The sequence below is a fragment of the Peromyscus leucopus genome, chromosome 3 (genome assembly GCF_004664715.2).
Source record: "Peromyscus leucopus breed LL Stock chromosome 3, UCI_PerLeu_2.1, whole genome shotgun sequence".
NCBI lineage: Eukaryota > Metazoa > Chordata > Mammalia > Rodentia > Cricetidae > Peromyscus > Peromyscus leucopus.
Window position 1 is genome coordinate 137,928,278 of NC_051065.1, and position 7,747 is coordinate 137,936,024.

Sequence of the window (7,747 nt, forward strand, 5' to 3'; positions counted from 1 at the left end):
CATCAGTGAGCCAACCCAGAGTCCAGTGATGCAGAGATTTATTGAGGAGAAACAACCTTCCTTTCCATCTCATGCCCACATGATCATTAGTCCAGGCTTCCCATACTTTCATCCTGTGTCTCTGTGTTCCCCAGCATCTGAAGATCTGCCAGAGAACAGGAACAGCAGGCATCTGTCCCTGGAATACAGTGTCTAAGATTCAGGAACTGCATCTCTTGCCTCTGAAGATTGCATCTCCCATCCTGCCCTCCCTCTGCTAGTTCGACTCCTGGACAATGTGTCATGTTCTTTACTTTGAGATAGAACTAACAAATAAAAGGGGGTATTAAACATCATCACAGGCTGTGGCTAGAGAGCAGATAAATGACTACTCCATCCCAGGAGGCAGGGAAGAGGTGAAGTTGTAGCAGACAGCCCAACCTGCACCAACGTGGGGAACCTGGCCCCAAGCTCCAGGTTACCGCTGCCTGGAAAGCATCTTTGATTCTGTGCCTCACTCCGTGGTAAATGTGTTTACAGTTAGCTCTTTGTCTCAGGAGGTTTGAGCACCCTTGCCTTGCTCTCACTGCTCCTGGTGCACGCTGAATGGGTTTTTTGGTATTGTTGCTAGCGGTAGCAGTGGTCTTTGTCTTAAGTGTTTTCCTTTAGTAGTTTGGTTAGCTGGTTGATTTGAGACAGACTCTCACTTTGTAGCCCAGCCTGGCCTCAAACTTGGGCTCTTCCTGCCTCTGACTACCAAAGGCTGGGGTGACAGACATGCACCCCTCTCCAATATTCTACAGTATGAACTGATTTTCTATGATATGTCTCCCACAGCACAATATAAGTTGCTCCAGAGCAAGAGGTGGAAGCTCCTTCTCCCCATGTCCCCTTGCTCTGAACAGTGCCTGGACACAACGGGCGCCTACTAAAAGTTCCTTTTGAGAAGATGGGTTTAGGATTCAGGCATGCCTTTGACTGATCATCTCAGCAAGCTTTTGGGCTTTGAGCAAATAGTATAACTCTCAGGCTCATCTGCAGAAATGAGCATAATAAAACAAACCTCATGCGGTTGCAAAGATTTCAGGAGATAATGAAGACACTTCAGGCAGCCCCAGGTACCTGATAGCTGTTTGGAATATACTAACAGGAAACCCACGGTGAGAGTGAGCAATGAATCATGAGTCCTGAAAGTCTGTGACTGTACCTGCAGCTAGCTGCTTTTACACCCCCAAAGGACACCTCTCTCCACAGACTTGAAAGTATAAGGACAGGGACACTGGAGGCAAGCGGGAATTAGAAATGAAATTGAGGGGTGTTGCAAGCCTGTCTTGTATAAACCACTTTCCCATTTCCCATTCTCTTCCCTCAGTGACAGATTGGGTTGATATCTTCATTTACAGGTTTACAGATGTCCTTAGCCGTGACAGTGGGTCTCAAACTTTAATTATCATCACCATCATCATTAGTAACAGTAACGTTGATGGTGGTGGTGCTGCTGCTGGGAACTGAACCTAGGGTTCTGTCTACGTTTGGAATATCCCCCTTGGCTGCTTTCTACTTCCCCCAGGAAGGACTGTGGTGGGCTGTAACTCAGACGCAGAGTGGCAGTACAGAAGAGGTGTCACCACTGGCTAGTTGGTGAGAGAACTGAGCTTGGCTTCGATCTATAAGGCTTGTGCCAAAGCTCTGAGCGTGACTTCCAGGTCGACAGTGGTTTTGTCCCACACTGGAGGTGGTCCTCCAGGCAGAGGAAGCGGCCTGTGCAAAGGTCCAGATGCCCTGGAAAACTTGGGGTGGGAGGAGGGCAGGCAGGCACTTAGGAATGGCCAGGGAGGCTTAGGGGAAAAAAGGAAAGGTCAGCTCATAAAAAGGGCCTTTTCTGCACGGCGCGAATAGATGTCACCCAGTAGGTGATGAGGAACCCCCAGAGGCAGTTTAGGCTGTATTTGGGGATGTGGGGGCAATCTCCCAGGTGGAGTTTGGAGGAGCAGAGGTACATTGGGCCCTGTCACTCTCCTCAGCACCGCTTGCTGGTCAGAGGGCTCTCCGCAAATGCAGCAAACCTTCAGGTTTTAATGCCCCTCCTTTTGGGGACCTTACTCAAGATGCCAGGGTGCAGGTGGGTCAAGGAAATCGTCAATCCCACTGCTGATGGCAGTTCTGGCCTCCAGGAAGAGGAAAGACTGCTTTTTATGGAAGGGCTGGATTCTTCCTTGACAACAGCTCTTAGAGTCTTGCTTAGTAACCGAAGAGTCCCACTCCCACTTCCAAGCTCTTGGCAGCCGCTCCCACGCAGGCCCCACCAGCTCTCCGCCTGCCAACGGCACCCCACTCTGAGGCTGCGGAAAGGACTCCCGGGGAAGCGGCATCTGTGCAGCCTCTGCCACGCGGGGGGCGGGGGGGACGGGGCGTGTCCGGAACGGCCCCCACTCTGCCCGTGGAGCGTAATACATTTCAGGACTCCAGAAAACTGCGCCGAATCCAGTCCTATGAAAGGTGGAGGCTTGATGACGGCTGTACCGCATATAACACAAAAGCAGCAACAACAGGAAAGCAGGAAATCCACATTGTCACTCCGTCTTGTACCCATTTGTTGAACTGAGCTGATCACTGAACCTTGGTCCACACCTCTAAATTAGACACAGAGGATACCTGCTTTTCAGAGTTGTTGAAGAATTATACAGCAAATGTCTGCAATACACCTCATGTAGACTTGTATGAGTCCCACATGCTAATTTAACTAAGACAGCTGGGACCTCCCAAAAGCACTGCCTACCTTCGTTCCCACGCGTGTTTGATCAGCTATCCTAGTGGAATCTACTAGGTTCTCAGTATTGTCATGAGCTTTATAGATTAAATGTATGTGATATTAAATATATGTAATAACCCAGCTCCAAGATTGTTTGCGAAAGATGTAGAATGGACTGTTAGGTTTTGAGCCTGGATTTTCACAACCCTACTTAAACTCGAATTTTCCAGGCTGATGAGACTCTGTAAAGGAAGAAAAGAACACACTGTTCAGCTTAACTCCAGGCCAAATATTCTTGATACACAGCACTTTGGCAATTTGCAAAAGCAGAGAGAGAGAGAGAGAGAGAGAGAGAGAGAGAGAGAGAGAGAGAGAGAGAGAGTGTACATGGGGAGTTCAGGAGTGATGGCGGTTACAGAGAAGCCTGGTCTCTGTAATGTGAGCCAAGAGCCATCCCTCCTCGGGACACAGAAGGATGACAGCTGAATGCCAGTTCCTGGACAAGGTACTGTAATCTTTGAGATGGCAATTGTAACCTGCTCTTGAGTCACAGAAGAGTTATTGGATCAAATAAAAAAGAGTAGTCACACATGTTCTGAGAAAATATCCAGTGCAAATGCTGGGGAAGCTGAACACAATGCAAACTGCTTTGTGAATGGAAGAGAGGTCAGACACAGGAGACAGGAAGGTCTTCCAGGTACAGGATGTGGCAAGCCATCCATCTGTCCCCTCCCGGGGCCTGCAGAGAAAGAATGTTTTCTGTCCAGTCCAGAGACCCAACCCTCCCCTAACACTCACTGAGCGACCACCACACGTGGCTCTGGCTCTCCCACTATGTCCTTCTCCTTGCTACAAACATCCTCAATTAGACTGTCTACAAATTGGCTTTCTAGCTATGGGAGAATATAGCTTAATCTCCATTGGCATCCTGCACATGAGGGTCTGTTAAGAAGAGGCACCTTGCAAGATAGACTGGTGTAACTGGGGCACAAGTTGTGGGAATAACAAATCAATATCTCACTGGATTTGAGTCCCACTCAATGAGACATAACATGCCCAACACTGCTTGGGTGGCTAAGAACCTGAGACTATATAGGTCATGGACCTAGAGGAAAACCAAATACTGCTGTCTGCTAAAAGGGCATAGCAGTAAAATGACTCCCAACAACATTTTTCTATACTCAGCCATCATAGCTGCTTCCTCTAGCAGTAGATGAGAGCAAATACAGAGAGCCACAACTGGACAATGTGCAGAGAGTGCCAGACTCTGGCACACTCACTCCTAAATGGGATGTCTCCATCAAATCCTCCCCTCAGAGCTCAGCGAACTCTGCAGAAGAGGAGGCAGCAAGATTTTAAGAGCTGATGGGAATGGAAGACACCAAAGAAGGAAGCTTTTCTAGATACAACAGGACTGATGCACATGAGTTCACAGAAACTGTGGCAGCAGGCACAGGGCCTCATAGGTCTAAGGCTAATGGGATCCCAGAGCTAGGCGGGGAAGCAGCCACAAGCCTCAACCCCTAACCTACAGGTTATCTCTAAGTGACAAGTGCTCACAAAGGAATAAGCACACTTCAGGGCAAGCCCCACGCCTAGCAGTAGATGGCCAGCACCCAAGGAACTCAGCGGTGGTTTTGGAGGTTTTTTGTTGTTTGTTTGTATTGTTTTGTTTTGTTTTTGCTAATAATACTTTGGGCTTTTTTTTCTGCCCCTACAGGTCTTTGGAACATATACTATGGTTTTCAATTTTGTGTCTTTATGCAATTTCTATGTGTTTCTCTGCATCAATATGTGTTTCTGGGGCTTTTGCTTTGTTCCTTTCTCCTTTTTTATGTTTATTTGTTTTGTCCTCTCCAGGTTTGTTTTTATTATTCTTTTATTCATTTCCTTGATTATTTTTTAGATGCCTGTTAGTTTTCTAATGAGGGAAAGCTATCCACAGTAGCAGGGAGGGTGAGAATTTGTGTGGGTTGGGAGAAGGGAAGGCTCTGTGTGGGGTAGGGGAGGGGAAGGTTCTGTGTGGGGTGGGGACAGGGGAAACTGTAATCAAAATATATGGTATAAAAAAATCTTTCCAACGAAAACAGAAGAAGAATGACACCTACCTGCTTAATATTTATAACCAGAACTCTTGGATCGCCAGCTTTTCTTGCCCACTAAGGTATTATAATGATTGTGGTATTATAAGGTATTATAATGGTGATGGTAATGATAATAATAATAAAGTATGGAAGCTTATTATTCACACATTTGTTAAGCGCTTTGCCTACATTAGCTCATTCACTCTCTCTTAATAGTCTTAGGAAGGAAATTCTATTCTTATTTCCATTTTAAACCAAGTAAACCTATAAACCAACTTCTTTGGAGGTGAAGCCAAGACAACCTAGAGTTCAAGGGCATACTCTGCTACACAGTGAGCTGGAGGCCAGCCTGGATTATATGAAATCCTGTCTCAAATAATCAAAGTAAGAAAACTATCTCCGTTCTACAGACAAGGAAACTGAAACATTATGATCGAGTAATCTACATGAGTTAGAGTCACACTGGCAGAGACAGGAAGGCCCAGGTCTGACCCAAAGCCCACTTGCTTAAAGCACTGTGTGTGTGTGTGTGTGTGTGTGTGTGTGTGTGTGTGTGTGTGTGTTACTTACCGAGCTTGAAAGAGAGGATGGAATTCCCTGTACCTGAAGGTCATCTGGAGGCCATGTGGAGATGAGCCTCTGCTTTGGACACATGAAGTCAGAAGGAAGAGTGAAATGAATCTCCATGACTTCAAATATGGGTTATCCTAGTTGGGATTGGAAATAGAGATGATGGTTTGATAGGCATGATGGTTGAGAGAGTGAACTTGAGACTAAACAAGATGACACTCTGTCCTTCTGTTACCAGGCCCCTGGGTAGCCTCAGGTAGGACAATTCTGCTGACCTCAGTCTCTTCTTTGTAGTGCAGAGGACCTAGAAACAGTGTTAGCTCCCCCAGTGCAGCTGAAAGATGATAGGTTTGGGGGTAACCATGGAGACACACCCTCCTAGAGTCAGAGCTGCAGAACTCTCTCTTCCTCCTCTTTGGAGTTCCATTCTAAACCCTAAGGCAGGCACTTGTCACTGACCACAGAACTCGGTGGAGACAAGAGCATGAGGAAAGGGAAGAGAGAAATCTAGAAGCTCCTTTTCCCTTTAACTTTTCCTTCTGGCAGCCAAATAACACATCTTGTCTTAGAGAGGCTTTCGTGGCATATAATTTAGGGCCTATAAATAGATGACTGTTATTAACACACACACACACACACACACACACACACACACACACACACACAGTCTTCTCTCTATTCAAACATCAGCAAAAATATTGTAGAACAAGAAGATCAGTGGTATAAAAGTGAGGCACTCTTTCCTTTTCCGCCAGCGGGAGGACTGTGTCTGCCTGTACTTCCGCCTCCTGCTTTCAATCTCTTCTAGGTTGTATTTCCACCTTTGCTCACCTCTCCACTCTCATCCCTCCTCCATGTCCTTCCTGTGACCTCTCTGTAATGCTCATCTCTCCCTTCTAAAACCATCGTTATCGAGGGTACCCTTCTTCACCCCCAAAGGTGGGTTCAGTCTTTATTAGCCTTCCTGAAAATTCTGAAGGACACACAAGCAAGAGATACAGCCACGTGGACAGAAAGAGCTAAGATAAGGATTGCAAAGAAACCATATCAAGATAGTCAGGACTAGCGGATGTAGTTGCTCCTGCCTGTGATCTCAGAACTTGGGAGGCTGAGGCAGGAGGATTTTGGCAAGTCTGAGGCTAGCCTGGGTTACAGAGTAAACTTCAGGTCAATCAGAACACAGCACACAGCACACAGGTCACAGCAGTGCCATGTTTCCAAAAAGAAAGAGAAGAAGACTGATAAAGGAATGCTTGTGTCCGACCCTATTTATTACGACGGAATCATGAAGAGGACCAGACCTGCTGTGCTAGTGTCGGTGGGAAAGGTTCGTTGACTGTTAAATGAAATGTGCATTTATATAACATAATATTGACCCCACAGACTCTTCAGTGCGTCATTTCAACTGAACCTCAAATCAGTGAAAAAGAGGACAAGGGCCATAGAGACTGACAGGGTTTGTCCTCTTACCAAAGATGCTTAGCCACTGAGTGGCAGCTTCAGGACTGTAACCTGGGGGCATCCCACATGCATCCAATCACCATCTTCCTACTCATTGTAATGGCTTACAGAGCCCTACACATGTGTACTTCTCCAGTCTTTCACAATTTTTATTGTATCTCTAGTGCTAGGAAGACGTCACACATGGGGGACATGTAAATAAGCATGTCCTTAAAGGGTGAATCAGTGAAAGGATGGATGGATACACATATGGATCTCCCACCCTGTCCCCCACAAAGCTAAGCAATGATCCAAATGAAATTTGACTTGAGATACCTTGCATTACATCCTACCATCTTGTCTGCTTATGGGCAACCCACAGCAGCAGCATATCAGCATCTACACTCTGGTCCCAAATCTTTAACAAACCCTTTCCTGAAATTCCAGGCCATCACAGCTCTGTCATACCCTGTCTCTAACACCAGCTGATTCTCTGCCTTACAAACAGGCACCGCCTTAACTTTCCTCCTACCATGTGCTCACAGCTTCCTCCACAGCGTGACTTGTTTAGTTTCCTTATCTTCTGAGTGAGGAGGAGAGCTTGGTCCTCAGCACACCATCTTAACTTTGGGGTCGTACCCTTTAACCTGTGCTTTATTGGCGAGGAAACTGAGACTCCGGAAGCTTAATGTATTATAACAAATAACAGGAGGTTAGTGCTTGCATGTCTCTTTAATGGATGATGGTGCAGATAATAAGTAATTGGAGTAGTATTCAAGGCCATGTCTTTACAACTCTAAAAATCAAGCTTTCTGAGGTAGATTACCCTCTTCCATTTCTCATTTCATTGATGTCCCTTCTAATTTGGAGACAACACGAAAGACCTTTGAAAACATCAATGAATTAAAAAAATCAATTCCCA